Below are 18,382 nucleotides of genomic sequence, written 5' to 3' on the forward strand. Positions count from 1 at the left end.
CATGGAAATCATTTCAACATTATGAAATTATACCTTTGTTTACCACGCGGTTTGTTTATTTTCAAATTTTGACAGCAAATGCGTTCTTCATCTTCTTTGTTGTCTTCATGTTCGCGTCGAACATTTAGGTTTCATAAACATGGCCGCCGTGACAGAGGGCTGACATGGCGCTTTGTTCATGTTGCTTTTTTTTCGTTACGAGGTTTATGTAGTCTTTTGTTTGACAGGTTGACAGGGCTATATAAACAGGGACTGCTGATGGCAGAGATTTTGTTAATGTTACTTTATTTAAAATCATGATTAAACAGACTTTACTGAAGTAACTTTTGCTCATTTTTGGTGGAGAGGTAGCTTATTAGGAGTACTTTCAGAATATGCAATAACCCAGAAAGTGTCAAAATGTACATGATGCCTTTTGAAATGTTACCGTCGATTTGAGTCTTTAAGGCTAGTATGCAGATCGGAAGGATAGGGGTCAAGAAACAGCTTTACGAACAGCAGAACAAAGGAGAGAGAGCTAGAGAAAGAGCGTTTATTTGGGGCTTTTCTTCACCCTCTCTGACTTGCTTGAGCTGCCGCTGCTGCCCATTTGATTTTTTTCTTGACCGGTTCCTTCCGAAGTGCGTATACCGCTTTAAACAAGGAGTGGCGCCCATCTTACTCGCTGGCTCTGGACTGCTGTCATTCGACATTTCTTTCTTGCTTTCTTGTTCTCTGTATACATTTGGGAGCGTTCTTTTATTACGTAACGCAAAAAATCGGATTTTTAGACCCCCTCCCCCGCCCCCTCGTAACAAAATTTCCATACAAATTTTAAAAAAATTGTATTGAGCGTAACACGGCCTCCGACCCCCCTCTCCCCCAACTGCGTTACGTAATAAAATAACGCTCCCTTTGAACGTGTGATTTTTTTCCTACACGTTTAACAAATGTTATTGAACTTTTATATAGAAAAAGTTCACACTTTTAAATTAACAAGAACAGAATATAACTATAAAACAAAGAAGTTTTAATTTTGTTCTATCTATTATCGCGGGCGTCAATAATTAGAGTTCACGCGCGGTGATACGACCGCAAGATAATGATCGCATGACAGCCGCATGACAACCGCAGAACAAATTTTTGGCTGTTGTCAAAGGTTGCCTTGAGTTTTCAGCTGACTTTTTGGAAAATATTCAAAACAAATCAAGTTGACAGCCAAATCAACTTAGAATTTCAGTTCAATTTGCTGATTTTTACACTGCGGAAGTAAGGCGGCTATAATCTCCAATCAGTCACAGCGAAGGAGAAACGTGATTTTATCTCGCAATAAGCAATAATTTTTGCAAACTTTTACCATAAAAGTTAGATACTTTAAGTGTTACAGTATTTTTGAGTGTGTACCCCGTATCGAGAAATTATAAAGAGAGATTTGAGCCGGTAACATGGAGTGAAACTTTCGTAGATTTCATGGTGAAATTCACAGGAGCTTGCCAGAGAGTTTAACTCCTTGTTGCAATTTCAACGTCACGATAGAGCCGCAAAACAAAGGTCTTCGTAAAAAAACCATTCTTTCATTGTGCCGCCTTTTGACTTTTCCCAACTCCAACATTCCCTACAATCAAAAATAAAGTTACCGGTTGAAAGGGTTAAAAGTATCCTTTTAAACGGTACTCGAGGTTTACCCTTTGCAAAAGGGTACATTTTATCCTTTTAAAAGGGTTAAAACTATCCTTTCGATTCACCTCACTGGCGTTACCCTTTCAAAAGGGTAACTCTCTTTGCAACAAGTACCACTAGCGCCGCCCTGGTTTCTTAATTTGGTACTTAAATCTGTTTGACGTTTTGGATCGTGCTCGTGCGTGGTGCGTGTTTTTTAAGTTTTCCAAGTTTTTCTTAAACTTTTAAGGCTAGTATGCAGATCGGAAGGAAAGGGGTCAAGAAACAACTTTACGAACAGCAGAACAAAGGAGAGGGAGCGATTTCTTGAGGCCTTTCCTCACCCTCTCTGACTTGCTTGCGCTGCCGCTGCTGCCTATTTGATTTTTTTCTTGACCGGTTCCTTCCGAAGTGCGTATACCGCTTTAGAGTTGTTCCTGAAGATTATGGCCACTCCGGTGGACCATGCGCTGCACGATCGAGAGGTCAACTAGTTTCCCGGTACCGAGTCGTTTTGCATCTCGCTGGAATCTTCGTATTCGATCCAACAGATGATCTTGTCTGATGGTGAAAGATTTGTTTTTTTTTATTTAGATTGCCGGGAGTTCCGGATTAACTTTTTGGGTGTTTCCTTTCTGCAGATGAATTGCGTTGCACGCAAGGTTGCACCCGGTAGTCACGGCTTTTTAGAAGACGCATCTTGGAGAAATACGCGAAAATCGAGGTGATCTTCAAAGCCAACGGAACGTCCTGAGTTCGACTCGGTTTGCAACCACGACGTCTAGGGACCATCCATAAACCACGTGGACACTTTAGGGGGGGGGGGGGGTATGGCGATTCTCCACGATCCATACAAAAAAGCTTTTTTTTGTATCGACTATTGTCCACGAGGGGGGGGGGGGGTTGAGATTCCCAAAAAAGTGTCCACGTGGTTTATGGATGGTCCCCTAACGGCCGAGTGCAAAAAACTTCCGTTGATTAATGCTGCTGGAGGTAGCGAAACGGGACATGCAGAACCCGAACCGGAAACGAGCGCAGAATCAGAGCCACCGACCGCCACCGGAGCCCGCTACGGAACTAGGTAAGACATGAATGCTTGTGTGTGTGTCGCGTTGATTTATGCAACATTTGGTTTTAACCACTAACTTCCGGCCTCCTTTGTCCATAGAACCGGAAAGCACCTGCTTCGGAACCATCGGCTGAACCAGGACCGCATCCAAGGCCCGAGGTGTCTTCCAAACCGGAACCGGAAAGCACTTCCGAGCCGGGATCATCCTCAGAAAGTACCTCGGAACCAGAAGGCAGAAAGTGGAACTCAAGTCCAAGATGATAAAGCGTGCCACCGGAGGTGAGAGTTTTTTGCTTGTATTTTCAAGTGTTTGTTTTCTGAACATCTTCCAGACTCATAAATGATCATTCTATTTCAGACTCCCGCCCACCAGCGAGCAAGAACCCGAGCCAACATTCGAGCTGGAGCCCAAATCAAAACCCAAATCAATGCCGTCCTCTGAGTCGGAACCCATGGCCGAAATTACGACCAAACCCAAACCAAAAACCACCAACACACGTGGACGTGGACTCCGCGGCACGACTTCAACGCGCACAGACATTGTGATCGGAACAGCCCGCGAGGAAACTTACCGCGTGTGTCGGATCTGACCGCCACCGGAGGGTTCGAGGTGGACGGCACCACGACGATCGTGTTCGTCGCAAGCTGGCGGCGATTTGATGCACGTGATTTGGGCCAAGGGACAGGAACCATCCAAGTTCACATATGGCGAAGTTCAAAGCGTTTGCCGCTCGATGAAAATACAATTTGAAAGTAGTGTCTAATATTACTGTTGACTAATTGTTTATTTAAATAAATAAATTAAATTTAACCGTTATTCAAATAAACTGCATTTTTAACACTACTTATTAAAAATCCAACAGATGGCGCCACTGGTTCAACAAAATCTGATTGACTCATAGATGTCGCTAGTGAGCGCGCCGCTCCATGACAAGACTTAGTATCCTTTTAAAGGGTACTAGGCCAGTACCCTTTCGAAGGGTTTCGCCCTCGTACCCTTTCAAAAGGGTGACGACGGGTAAACTTGAAAAAAGGATAGAAAGTACCCTTTTAAGGGTTATTCTGATTTTGAGTGTACATGTGGCCTTGAGGCCGAGCTTGAGGCACAGTTTCTAAACAAATGATAGTGCTAAACCACCGAAACCGACGTAACACATGGAGTGTAAAAAATCTACTAAAATGTGCCCCATCGTGTGTCGGTGGCTAAATTCAAGTTAAAGAAATCACATTGGAAAAGCTTAAACTTTTCTCATTGAACAGACTTTTACCCAACCACTCTTTTATGTTTACAAGCGTGCACATCTGACAGCTGACAACCACCCACCACCCACTCCCTCTGCTGAAATGTTTTCTTCGCACTTTACAATCGGTCCGTCAGTTGCCAGGTTTTTCTCGGAGACGACAGTTATCGCGAGTGCGCGAGTTCCCAGCAGCAAAAGGCAATAAAATACCTTCCCGTGTGGCAGGAGAAAAAAGGAGTTTTTCGACCAAATTCGATCGGAAATTGCTGTGATTCCTTCGGTGGTGAAGCGCCAAGTTTCGGAAATCAATCAGGTAATTGGAGTTTAGCCGCTGGATGGCCGAAAAGTGTTGGAAAAGCAATTTTGTCGATTTGGTGCATTGTCATCCGAGAAATCGATCGATTTGTCATAGTTGGCCAGGGGAAGAAAAAAGAGAAGATGAGCCTACTACTTTCGGAATGTGTCGTCGTCATCGATTGGGGTCAAGGAAAGAAGAGACCCAGTAGGCTGAAAAACGGAAATGCAATCGATTCCGGATCAGAATTTGTGCAGTGAAAATTGGTCTGGAAAAGAAGTTTTTTTTTCTTCTCTCCAATAGACATCGTGTGTGCTACGCCCTTTCTGGTCTTAGTGTTGGTCGCGTTGGAGAGAGAGGACGATGACGAAAAAAAGTGGTTCCCGAAGAGACAGTGCTGCTGCGGCAATTCGGAGTGGATTGTTCCTTTTTCGTGTGTACACACGCGCATAACACCAACACATCTTCACTTTGCTCCAACACAACCCACCCGGGGGACAGATGTGGGTGGTGGGCGGTGGTGTTGGCGAGTGCGAAGGACACGGACACGGTGTGGGTGATTTCATTCATTCGCTTTATTCAGGGTCATTCGGAGAAACCAAAGGATGCACAAAGAGATTGAATTGGACCCGTCTCTTGGTGGAACACCAACGAAGCAGGCCGTGTTTTGGGTTAAATCTTTCTCTATATTTTGCGTTGAAATCATTGGACTTGTATGAATTTATGACGTCAGCTATCGATCCCGCTAATCGCATCTCATGCAATGACTAAAGTCTTAAATAATCCCATGAGTCAACAACAGTTGAGCTGAGCATGCGGAAATAACATTATAATATTTAATTGCGTTGTGTTTATAAAAGAATGTATAATGGATTGTTTCTTCAATTGAAGAGAGTACAATGAAGAAGTAACTCTAAAAAACATTATTAAAATTTAGTTGAAATCTGAGCTTATGATAATAAGAGCATTATTGTGTTGCTTAAACTGCTGATTGTTCGAAATCGGTTCGCTTGTCGCAAGTTTACAAAGCGCTGTCAAGATGAGTCTGGAAAAGTATAACGTTTCAAAACTAATTTAAGTCAATTTTGGACTTTTTAGAGCTAAAAAAATTACAATCATTAAGAGGCAGTATTTGTAAATATTGCTCGGTTTGTTCTAGAGGTCGTATCGACTCTCCAATACTTCTAACTTACGTAAAATTGTCCGAGGATTCCGAATATGACAAAATTGAGACCAAAAAGTGCCGCTATAGCGGCTTACAGGGCAAAAACTAACGTTGTAAAATGCTTGTTCTAGAAAAATCGAAAAACTATGAGAAAAACTGCGATTGGCCAAAAAGTTAACACCGTAGGCTTATAGTCCATGTAATTACCTATCTCTTGACCTATGAGAGTACGGGTGTTGGAGGCTGTTGCAAGAAGATATTAAGGTTTTTAAAAAAATCAATTTTTGACAGTAATTTGCAAAAGCTAAGAGAAAAAGTTAACCAATCCTGGATGTCTATAGCACATTTTGAAGTGCTTCAAAAGACCTTTCGAATGCATCTAAGAGAGTTGAAATTGATGAAGTTTTACGGAAATGCGAGCAATTTTAAGATTTTTTAAGGTTTTTTGGACCTCAAACTTCAAAGCCCGTTTTACACCACTTCCCTTTGTCGTAGAGGGCTCATATTTGGCATGAGTTCATCTCATGTATAGACAAACAAACGCTGAAAGTTTCATCCAAATCGGAGCACCTCGATACGACCTGTTACACATTGGTGAAAAACTCGCTCTTAACTTTACAGCAGCCTTATTTTAAGCGAAAAAATTTAGCCCATTTCGTGACTCCAGAAGGTAAAGTAAGTAGTTTAGTCGACCATCCTAAACACTGATTCCCAAACTATGTTTGCACTTGCCCTACCTTCCATACTTTAACCCTCTACAACCCAACCCCGCCTCTAGACGGGCTTCGATTTAAAAAATCGCCAAAAATCCATTTTTCAACCAATTTTTGATCTTCAAAAAGCATTGGAAAGAAGAACTTTTAAAATTTTGGAAAATTTTAGGGTTGGAAGTTTGACTTTTTTTATGTGACTTTCCCAATGTTTTTAAAAATGTATTTTTTTTAGGGGTCAACTTTGGCTGTGTTTTTTACTATAATTTCCTATATTTTAAGTAAAAAGAAGTATGCAGTAATTTTTCTAGTGCCCCAGACTATGCCTCTACGCATTTATTTACAATTTAAATGATAATGGTTTCATTTTATAGCAGAAAATGTGAAAAACATGCAATAATTTGAAAAAGTGACTGTAAAAACATGCAAAAATTAGATAGGCAAAATGTAATGATAGGAGGTGGTAGAGTAGGCAAAATACTACCAAAAACCAGACATGCATTTGAACGAACTGTACTTGCATTTCCCGTTCTTATATGCACATCTAGGAGGCACAGAACATGGTGTTTTTACCACCTTACGAGAACGCGAGCCGAACTCTCAGCGGCTCTTTGAAAAAAAGTACATGTCTAGAGTTTTTTTTTTGAAAAGGTCCTATAAGCTATTGTGTTTCATATGTTTATAGGACCTAATCAAAAAAAGTCTAGAATGTTTTTTTTTATTCTTCATTCTTCACTTATATTTTGAGCTAGGCCAGTTCTTTTCACGAACTGGTGTAGCGCTGAAGCTCAATCTGAGATCTTCAACAAACAGTAAAATATTAAATTAAAACTCACCTTAAACAAAAATGAAATGAACAGATTTGCTAGTAAAGCGTACGATTGGTTGTTTCCTAATATGGAAATCCCACAGCACAGGTTCAAAAGGCCAAAGACTTTGCAAAAAACGGGTTTCCATTAAAAATGTTCCTCAAACATCCGAATTTCTTAACTTGGCACTTGGCAGCTATTCCGGATATTTTACATTTGTTCCACACACGGATAACTGATGAATTTTTCACTGTACGGTTTAGTTAAGCCTCATTTTCCACATTTTTGAAATCAAAAAAACAAAACAAAATTGAAACCAGAAATCAAATTGACATTTGCACGTACAGCCAAAGTTCTGACACAGTGCCCGTGCGCGTACTTTGATTAAAAACACGGTGTTTTTAAGTCTTAGAAGAACAAGAGCAGCACCCGTGCCGTGCCAATGCACCTCTGCCAAAAACAAACATAAACTAAACAAGATAAATGCAAATTAAAATACTAAAAATGAAACAAGAAAAACATAAAACAAGAGAAGTAAAGTTTTTCGTAGAACAAAAGTTGCTCAAAATGACCTCCTAAACACGGGAAAAATAAAAAATTTCTAAAAAAATTGGGCAGTAGAGGGTTAACAGTGAAGCCCAGTGTGGCCCACGGCCAAACCAGGAATTTGTCAGTCTGCTTCCGGAGTTCCTGCTGCTGGTCTTATAAAGAAATTCTAGTTTGCAAAAACAGGAATATTAGTTATGTCTAGTACCCACTTTGGGAAACACAGATCAGAACTGTTTTTGGGTTGAAAATTTGTTAGCAAAATCCAGTATGTTCATAAAAAGACGATTCTCTAATATTTATTCAAAACGCCTAAAATATTCTTATCTTAACTAAAGAAAGGTAAAAATCTTACAACATTGACTTTATGAGGGCGTTTAGAGACTTGTCCGTGGAAAAAAAACAATCCCATATACAGTCAGTGGGGATGACTATGGGTCAAAAAACGATACACTTCTCGTAATTTCTTAATAACAAAAACAATTTGAATAACATCGAAAATCTTTTATCGTAGAATTCTAGATTAAATTTTCAAAACAACCTATCCCTCATGGGTTTCCTATGCAGATAGGACCTTTTGAAAATTTAATATAGAATTGTTCTTAGATAGTTTACTAACATTTTCCCAAAATATGGTGTAATATGATGGACTCTACCTTAAATGGCAATCGTTTGAAAATTGACCCAATCTCACCCCTTTAAGGGGGTGACATTAAGTCAAATGAAACTAAAATTATGCTCAAATACAAAGATATAGTAAAAACAAGTCAGCCAACATGCTAAAATATTTGTAGAGTAGAGATTTTCAAACATTTGGGTACTTTTTGATCTATTCCAACAAAAAACTTAAATAGTTGATTTTTCGAGAGGTCATTTTTGGCCAAAAACGTACCTTAACTTTAGACAGCTGCCAAAATAACAGGATTTGTTCTAGGAACGAGATTTTTTCAGCAAAGTCATCTTAGCATGTCCCTTACACAACCCTTTTAACAGAATTTAGTTTCATTGGGAAGTACCTGAGAAATGGTAATATCCGTAAAAAAATACTTTGACCCAATCTCACCCCCAAACCCAATGTCACCTCCATTGACGGTATGACTTCGATTGGGCGCAAAATATATAACATAAAAAAATGTGTTGAGCTGTTTGGAGCCAAATACAGGGCCTCAAAGTTTCATATTTTATTCAGCAAAATTGATCTTGTTGCGTGCTCTTTGGTTGACGTCCAGGTAAGGAACATCCTGGAAGAAGCGCAACTAACTACATCCGTACTTCTGTTAGATCATCCGTATTATCTTGATCAGAAGAGTATAGCTCTGGTTCCTTGCAAGTGTCCTATTTTCTTACCTCCACGTTGGCTTGGTTTTCATGAAGACCTGTGGAAACGGATCGTAAACCTATGACCACGAGACGGCTGAATGAAAGGAGCGCGACAATTTGGGAAAGGGAAGTAATTTGTGATTGTAGACGGTATTGTTTTGATTCGCAGTATGTTGAAACATCGCACAACGGGGTTTCTCTTCTCTTCATTCTCAGCTGACACCTATCTCCTATTTTTATTTTGCTCTATTGATTCTCACTTCTTCACTGATTCTTCTATTTAATATCCATCATTTGATTTTGATTTTCTAACTTTTGATTCTCTTATCTCTCAAAGCTTTTCCAATCTTTTTTTTACCAATTGATACTGCTGTAACAAACTTTATTTTTTTCCTTAAAAATATACTATTCCTTGCCTAATCTTTTTTGATTTTATTGCGAATTTATTAATTTGAATAATTCTTTATCTGTCCTATAAATTATCATTACTATAATCTAAGCTTGTTTTGTATCTCTATTTATTAACTATTGTCTAATTTTACATCTAATACATCCAGCTTCTCATTTTTATTCTTTAAAATACGCTCATCATTCTCTTACTACTGATTCTTGATTTTTATAAAATATATTCTCTTTTACTGTCTATTGTTTTCAATCTCCACCCTTTTTTCAAACAAGTGAGGTTTGAGCCCTTACTCAATTTATGGAATGGTTAAAAGATTAACACAAATATAACTATTGTACTTTTGGTAAACTTTTATAACATGGTTAGGACCAAAAATTGTAACAAAACACCGCGACAAAAGAAATAGCAACAGATTAACACGACTCAACATTAGGCTAGATTTCAGGAGAAAACAATACACTGTAAATAACAATTAGTTTTTGAATTCAAACTAAAAATTGAACAGTTTTTTGCTTTACTGAAAATTGATAGGCACACTATAAATGGTTAGGCGCTTATACTTACATCAAACCCTACGTAATGTACCACCCCCGGCCGAGTTAAAATGCGTAACCGGAAAAGAAGGTGTGCATGCCTGGCACGAACACTCAAAGCGTGTTCTAGCGTGCTGCTCGTACTGACTCAGAGCAAGGGTGAGATGTAGGTGTAAGGGCAGTGCGTGTTCGTCGGGAACAAAGTGCATAAGATCGGTCAAGGCCCGTTCTTACACTGAAAATTGCGAATTGCGAAAATCTGATCCAGCAAAATTAAATGGCCAATTAACAACCACGAGCCCGCTTCCAATAACTGTAAACTCACTTCTTCCTCCCACTATGTATATGTACTTGGCATTGCTTGAGCCCAACTGGGATCGTTCATGGCTCCAGAAGGCTCTGAAATTCAATGTTGTTGAGGAAGTTCCAGTGTTATTTCCATGCAATTTACAGATTCTTACTATACAGAGCGGATTCAATTCAATTCAATTGGTGTTTATTAGAATTTAACAGTTCTGCTCCAGGATGTTACATTTGCAATTCAGAGATTTGGAGAACCTTTCAACTGAGATCAATTCATAAGCCTTTACAGGGAGGGTACATGTTTCAGAGCGGATTCGTAAATGAAAATTTCACTAATTCGTATGAATTTCGAATTTCATAATAAATTTCCAAACTGTTGAACCATCACAAATTATTGTTATTTCGACATATATGCATATTTGTCCCACTTTTGTACGCAAACAAAAAACATGCGTTTGAAGTTTCGTCTCATTCCCTGCAACAATCCCCTTCGAAGGTGCATGAGGTGCGGCAAATCCCAAAACACCGATTTTACGCATATATGCTTAAGACATAGCGCTTTTAAAAAAGTTTGCGTTTAAATTTGCAATCACCTTTTTAGACGTAGAAAACCTTTGCCCAGGCCCAACCTATTGGCTCTTTTTTCACATTTCTAACCATAAAAATTGCTTATTTTACATAGATTTCACTAATGGAATTTAAATGGACATTACTCTGGCAAAAGTTTTTTGAAATATTTTTACACATGAAGAGAGTGAAGAAAAAGTTGAAGTTTTCAGCGGCGGCGTTATAAATTCTGTAACATTCTTAATAGTTGACGAAACTTTTCGCACTCTTCGGCAAAGTTGTTCTCTAGAACTTTGAGCTCGTGAGTTTGCAAAAACCGTTAAGGGGACCAACACTGGCAAAACTAAAACGCACCGGTTTAATGGTTTAAATCTCATTTAAATTTCAAAGTCAAAGCACCAGGTCCTGCGGCAACCAAACAAGCTCATATCTGGAGTTTTTTTTGGTACAATAAACCAATTTTTTAGTTTATGCTTTTTGGGTGTTTTTTAATACCCCTGACTCAATGCGGTTTCAAAAACAACCAAATAGCAAAAACTGGCAATTTGGTTTATTAAACCTTTTCAAAAAAAAAAAAAAAAAAGCTCCAGATATGTAGGATTCGGGCTCAGTACACCTAGGGGATCATGCCCGCAAAATTGACCCATTTTCCTACACCCTATAGTATCCATAGATTTATATCAACTTCACTTTATGATTGGATTTGTTTCATTCGTGAAGCAGCATTGACAAACTTTCAAGCTCTGCAAAAAACATGCTTCCTTATAAAGATTCTGGGTATTCGTGTATTGTTGTTTGCATGGTACGTAATAACAAAAAAAATGATACCATTTGAATTTTAAATCACATGTCTTGTGCATCATCTCTGAAATTGTTAGTTTAAAGATTCATCGTTTTTCACATATTATGTAGTTGTGTTTGTTTAAGCCTCCGACGCTCATGTTACTACCATAAGTAAATTTTAGTAAATTAGCAGATACCGATTCTTGTAGAAATCCACAAAGAGCTCAGCTCAAGTTCATAAAAACAAAGTTGGTTTTAAAAATCACGTCGATTGATTTTCTCAACAATAAACTAGATTTTTTTCTGTTTACAAAAATGATTTGGGTTTGGCGGACAATAGATAATAAAAAAGATTTTGTTTGGCGCACGCTCAGAATTAGCCCAATAAAACCTTTTCCAGCAGGTTATTTTTCTTCTTCGGTATCGATTTTTCACGAGCAAGCAAGACTAAACTAAAATACACGCGGGTAACGCGGGAGATGAGAATGTTAAAGACACCACATGGCATGGGCACCGACTAACGATTAGCGAGAGAATTTGGCCCGACGACGACGTAGGCCTGAGAGAACTCGTCGCCTTCGTCGTCGGAATTCAACAGAGAGGATAATCGCTTGAGAATGTCTGGTCGGGACAAAAGCTCGCGTGCCGGCAAGGAATATATAGTAGCTTTGCGTTGATATGCACTGCGTGAGTGTTGGTTTTGCTTTCTTTTGTCGGAGGGCCTTATCAAAATTTGTTTTTATTATTGCTTTTTTCTTCCTCATTGAGGAAAGGATATAAAAACACTCGAAAAGTTGCCTTTTCGAAGAAACACTTTTATGCCATAAACATACCCCCAGAATGGCGTAGGACTAGGTAATTTACGTCGATGCAGTTTATATAAGTTACGATACTCGCCGTCCGAAGAATTCAGCGACGACATAAATATCGCCAGCACCGGTCCATCCATATCGCAAACTTCGAAAAATCATACGGTCAGCAAAACCTTAGGTGTGGGGACTCTGGGAGATCTTTTCGCTTACAACAAATTCATTACGTTCAGGATCACTGAACTCAACGTTTCGGAGTCATTTATTCTGAGAAATGCCCCTCATAATAATAGACCTTCCGTAAGAGGTTCGATCGTAGCAACCGGTGCTGACGGTTGGAAAACTTTTTCGCTCCGCGTCATTTTTGTCAAATTTTATTTTTTCACTTTATATGCATTCTTTTATAAGGTTTTTTTGTGTTAAATGGGAATTTTGTTTCTAATTGTCGTTGTCGAAGTCAATTTCGTTGAAAATTCAATAAATCGTTCGGAATTGCCAAGGATTAGGAACACGAAAAGATATGGCGGATGCTGTTTCAAGAGGCTGTGGTTGAGTCTATTCAATCATCCTGGATGTGCAATTTGTACCAGCGAAACATCCGGACTGTGTCCTGTCAAGATCCTGGGGTCAGACTATCGGGACACCATCTCCACTTGGCTGTGTTTTTGAAGAATTGCTGTTTCTTGGTGAGAGCTTTCCATCATTATTTGATATTTGATTATATTCCCCTGTATTATAATATTATGAATAAATAAACCCTCCTACCCCTTTCCCACATTTCCATTTCCCAATCCCGATTTTCCCAACCCCAATTTTCCCATTTCCACTTCCCCCTAAAAATATAATAATTTGACAATTTACACTAACACACCACACCCAACTGATTCGGAGCGTTTGGTACGGTATGTCCACGCATCCTTCCTCCCCTGATGATTCTGTGAAATGTGATCCGTTCACAGAATCTGTCTCTGCGGTTAATGCAACGCAGTAGGCCTGGCCGCTTTAATTTTTGCTATACATTTTGGGGGTAACTCGGATGTACTGCAATTATTAATAATGACAAGAAAGGACTTGGGGCGTAATCTAACCGCAAGTTCTTCCAGGATGCTTTCTTCGGACTGGCTGCGCTTGTGTTCGATTAGATTAGATTAGATTAGATCATAATAATAGACCTTCCGTAACTGGCGCAGTTGAGTCTTCATGAGAGTGGCTGTACCCGGCAATTCAAGCGGTCCCTCGCGAAAATCTCGGTAGTGGATGCGAAAAACTTGGTATTGGTTCTCAGTCACCAACGACTCTGGAGATCAGAAATTAAGCAACCAAAAAAATCTCTGAAGAAGCAGTCACCGACCGGAGAAGATAAACGTTATCCGCTGGATACTTCTGCAAGAGGCGTGATGCCATCGAGCGCATATCGCGAAAAACTTGGATCTGAGTTCAGGAGTACAGCACAGCGTGAACTTCAACACCTGCTGACGATGACAAAGGGAAATTACGTTACTAGGATTAACATCAAACATCAAAATTGAATCTTATTGTTGCATACGCAAGAAATGGACATCCCTCGTCAGCTAGACTCACTGGTGGTAGTAAAGCTGATGTCACAAGAGCTCGACATCCACCAAAAGAGCTCCAGCCGCCATCGCGCGCAGCCAGCGCGTTTGGCGCAGCTAGTTTTAATTCGTTGTACTGTTTAGTTATTTGTTTAATAAATGTGGTTTTAATGAGTAATAATTGTCTTTGTGCCTCGACCATCACCACCTCGTTCACCCAAGTCGAGGACACAAAACTTATTAAAATTCAAAACTCAAAATTCTATTCAAAATTGAACTATTTTAGTGCGTGTGTTATATAATCATTTAAATAATTTTGTGTGAACAACGTTGTTAAATATTTGAACGAGTCGAGACGAGATTTGTCTTATCACGCCTTCCGTCGGACGGGAAGTAAATGTTGGCCCCGGACTAACCTAAAAAGGTTAGGTCGTTAGGTCAGTCCAGGTGTAGAAGTCGTCTCCCTGGGTCCTGCCTCGGTGGAGTCGCTGGTAGGCAGTTGGACTAACAATCCAAAGGTCGTCAGTTCGAATCCCGGGGTGGATGGAGGCTAAGGTGTAAAAAGAGGTTTGCAATTGCCTCAACAATCAAGCCTTCGAACACCTAGTTTCGAGTAGGAATCTCGCAATCGAGAACGCCAAGGCAATGCTGTAGAGCGAATAATTTGATTTGATTGAAAATCTTTTTCAAAATTTAAGTTGTATTGTGTGAATTATAACTATCAAAATTGTTCAACAAGTCTAGCATCAAAAATTGTAGCGCTGGAAAATGGCAATGTTAAATTTTCTGGACAGGTGTGTGTGTGTATGTGGTCCAGCGCCGTACCTAGGGGTTGGCGCAGTTGGCGACCGCCAAGGGCGCCAGCCCTTGGGGGGCGCCGAAATCGATGATTGTACAAAATTTCAATGTCAGTTATAACATCCTCATTAGATATTTGAAACATAAAGGGCGCCAAATTATAAAGTAGAACTACAAATAGCTAGATAATTTAGTTTACAATATTAAAAAAAATGTTTAGGGGCGCCAAAATCAATTGTTTGAATATTTCTACCGAAGTGTTTTTTAAATTCATACTTAATGCTAAATTAATTTTTTCATCAAAGAAGGGGCGCTCAAGTGACAGAAAATTCAAGGAGTTCTAGAAGAACTTCTCAAAATAAATACAGCATCAACATTTGGACTGTTGTATAATAAAGTTAAAGTCATACCTTCCAGACTAAAAAAATCTAACTATATGTTATTTTCAAGTTAATTTGGCTGTGAATTACAATAAGCTAAATTGTGAAAAAATGAGCTTCTTTGAAAAAGGAATTATTTTAACATTAAAATATATACAAATCTTTTGAAATTTTGACATTTTCGAGTTTAAAAAATGGCCATCGATTTCCCCTTTTATAAGCAACTTCGTGCATTGAAATTTCCCTACGCTATTTCAAAATACTAGAGTTATAAAATAGGAAAACGGTTGTAGATTCTCACCAATAGGACCAACATTATTTTTTCAAGAAGTTTTTTTTCAGGGCGCATAAGCTGTTCTGAACATCACTTTTTCAGTTTTAGCTTAAAGCGGTGTACGCACTTCGGAAGGAACCGGTCAAGAAAAAAATCAAATGGGCAGCAGCGGCAGCGCAAGCAAGTCAGAGAGGGTGAAGAAAAGACCCAAGAAATCGCTCCCTCTCCTTTGTTCTGCTGTTCGTAAAGCTGTTTCTTGACCCCTTTCCTTCCGATCTTCATACTAGCCTTAAGGTTGGTATGCAGATCGGAAGGAACGCAAAACTCCATAAAAAAAACGCCCAAGAAACGGTCAAGGAAAGGGTCACGAAAAGATTTTTCTTAAGCGGTACGCAGCTGCGTTTGACGTTTCTTCGCGCGGTGCTTGTTTGTAACATGTTTTGATGTTAAAATCAAAGAATTGTAATTTTCCTTTTTGAATGCGACTGATAATTACAAATGTTTTAATAATTTTGTATTGGATATAATTATATTTAAAATTCCCGCTGAATCTCAAAATGCAGAATAATGAAATTAAAAGGACAGATTTAAATTTTGTGGTCGAAATGGAGTAAAAAAAGAAGTTGTCTTTGTAGATGTCGGCCATCGTGTCTCCAACTATTTATTGCTAGTACCAACCAGCTACCACTGGATTACGAGTCCCCTGCACTGTCCGATTGATCCACACATTGCGGGACCAAAATGAAGTAAATCAGAGTGAAATTAAACTTGACAATAATCATACAAATGTTCTGACTGAAAATACAATAATAATCTGAAATTTTGAAGTCCAATCAAACAACAAATTCAAAAATATTTAAAAATAACAAACATTTCAGAAATTTCAAATATTTTTTTTAAATAATAAGGAAAATTTCAACATAAATCTGAAATTTGGAAATTCAAAATTAAAAATAAGCAGAATTGAATAATAATTTTAATATTAAAGTTTTTATAAATTCAATTGCTCAAAAATTTTAAAATTCTAAGCGAATGTACAAGTCGAAATTTCAAAAGTTTAAAAAATCGGAAATATAGAAATTCGTAAATACAAATTTACGAAAACCTCGAAATTATAACAATCAAAAACTATATTTCCTCCAAAATTAAAAAAAAATCTAGAATGAAAATTAAGAATTTAGAAATTTAAAAAATTAAGAATTTAAGAATTTAAAAATTCAAGAAAAAAAATTAAACATTTGTACCAGCCAAATTTCATAATTTCCTAACTTCCTTATTTCCTGATTTCCTAGTTTCCGATTATCCTAATTTCCTAATTTCCTGATTTCCATATTTCCTAATTTCTTAACTTCCTAACTTCCTTAACTCCTTATTTCCTTATTTCCTAGTTTCCTAATTTCCTAACTTCCTAATTTCCTGATTTCCATATTTCCTGTATTCCTAACATCCTAACTTCTTAACTTCCGAATATCCTATTTTTTTAATTTAATTTCCTATTTTCCTAACTTCCTAATTTCCTAATTTCCAAATTTCCTAACTTCCTAACTTCCTAATTTCCTAATTTCCTCATTTCCTAATTTCCTAACATCCTAATTTACTAATTTCTTAATTTTATAATTCGGTTCCTTGTTTCCTTATTACATAATTTTCTTATTTTCTTTATTTTACTAATTTGCTTATATCATAATTTCCAAATTTCCTAATTCCCTGATTTCCTAATTTCCTAATTTTTAAATTTCCTTATTTCTTATTTCCTTATTTTTTTATTTCCTTATTTCATAGTTACATAATTTTTTATTTTAGTTTTTGTAGTTTTAGAATTCAAGAATTTATAACTTGCAGTTTTTTTTAACAGAAATTTTCTATTATTGATTTCTTAATTTTGTTTATAATTGTTGTTAAAAGTTTTTGAATAAAAATGTTTAATCTTTAATTTTAACTTTTGAATATTTTGAATCTTTTTATTTTTTCCTCGAAAGAACCTCAAGCGCGCACACCGTCAATCGCGCTCATACCGAACTATCAACTTTTCTTGGGGGAGTCACGAAAAGAACACGCAACATTTCTTGACCGCGTTCCTTCCGATCAGCATACCGTTCTTTAACAAGTGTTGTTTACTTTTTAAATCGTCTAAAAAGCTTTGGTAATGAGAAACTATTAAAAAAAAATTCAGTTAAAAGCAAAAAAAATCAACATGGTCTGAGAATATCAAATAGCTTTGTGCAAAAAATAATTTACTAGAATATAAAATTTAATTTTACAAATTAAAAATAAACAAAGAAAATACCGATGAAAAAAAATCGACGCAAAACATAACTAAAAAAATATATTAAAAATATTCTCAAGCATCGTTTGGACGAATCACAAAAACGAAATAAAATTTCTTATCTTAATATTTTTTACCAAATATAATGCTATTACCTATTATTATCATTAAAATAAGTTTCATCATGATCGCTGGATTTTAATGATCTTTATTCGATTTTGACTAAATTTGATTCTACGGTTGCATGTTTAAAAACTATACTTCGGTGCCGGTGTGTTCTTTTTTACTAAGCTTGCTAGGATTCTTATCTAGATTAAACAAAAGGGCACACGGGCATCGACTTTTTTTTAATTTTGAAGAGGGTTTTTTTTTTCTTTTTTTGAATTACACCGTAATGAAATCCAAAGCCAAATCACCTGATTATTTTACGAATCCGGGAAATTATACAATCGAATTAATACTAGTTCAGATCAAACTATTCAGGCTTATTAAATATCAAATTTGCTAACAAGTTAAAGCAAAAAGTATCATGATTGAGAATTAAATTATCTGAAATTATCTGAAAAAAAAAACATTAAAAAAACAAGCCCTGATATCATTATCGATTTAATGAAATCTGAGAAAATATTCAGCCAACCTAATTCCTACAATAAATTTTCAATTTAACCTATCTCTAATTATTTGAAATAATCAAATAATTGAACATAAAATAACTGAGTTTCTGAATTTAAACATATCAAGAACTCCAATTGCAATTATAAAATCAAAACTCTTTGAAGCAATCATAGAAAAATATCATCAATTTATTAAAATGCTCGTAAATTTGAGAGGGGCGCCAAATTGATGCTTCGCCAAGGGCGCCGTGGACCCAAGGTACGGCTCTGAATCTATGACATTTCCCCGAAACCCATATTACC

General features: G+C 37.4%; 1 protein-coding gene across 8 annotated transcripts in view; it reads left to right on the top strand.

Moving 5' to 3' along the window:
• Window positions 1–3,926: 3,926 nt before the first annotated feature.
• LOC120428788 (synaptosomal-associated protein 25) overlaps window positions 3,927–18,382 on the top strand; it is a 46,209-nt gene continuing 31,753 nt past the window's right edge. For 6 of the 8 annotated variants that reach the window (XM_039593882.2, XM_039593879.2, XM_039593880.2 and 3 more), the window contains exon 1: window positions 4,066–4,261. The gene's annotated coding sequence lies outside the window, so the exon portion shown is untranslated. Of the gene's footprint in view, window positions 4,262–18,382 lie in introns of all 8 variants that reach the window. The other 2 variants (XM_039593877.2, XM_039593876.2) reach the window with 2 other exon arrangements.

Source organism: Culex pipiens, chromosome 1, assembly GCF_016801865.2.
Source record: "Culex pipiens pallens isolate TS chromosome 1, TS_CPP_V2, whole genome shotgun sequence".
Taxonomy (NCBI): Eukaryota; Metazoa; Arthropoda; class Insecta; order Diptera; family Culicidae; genus Culex; species Culex pipiens.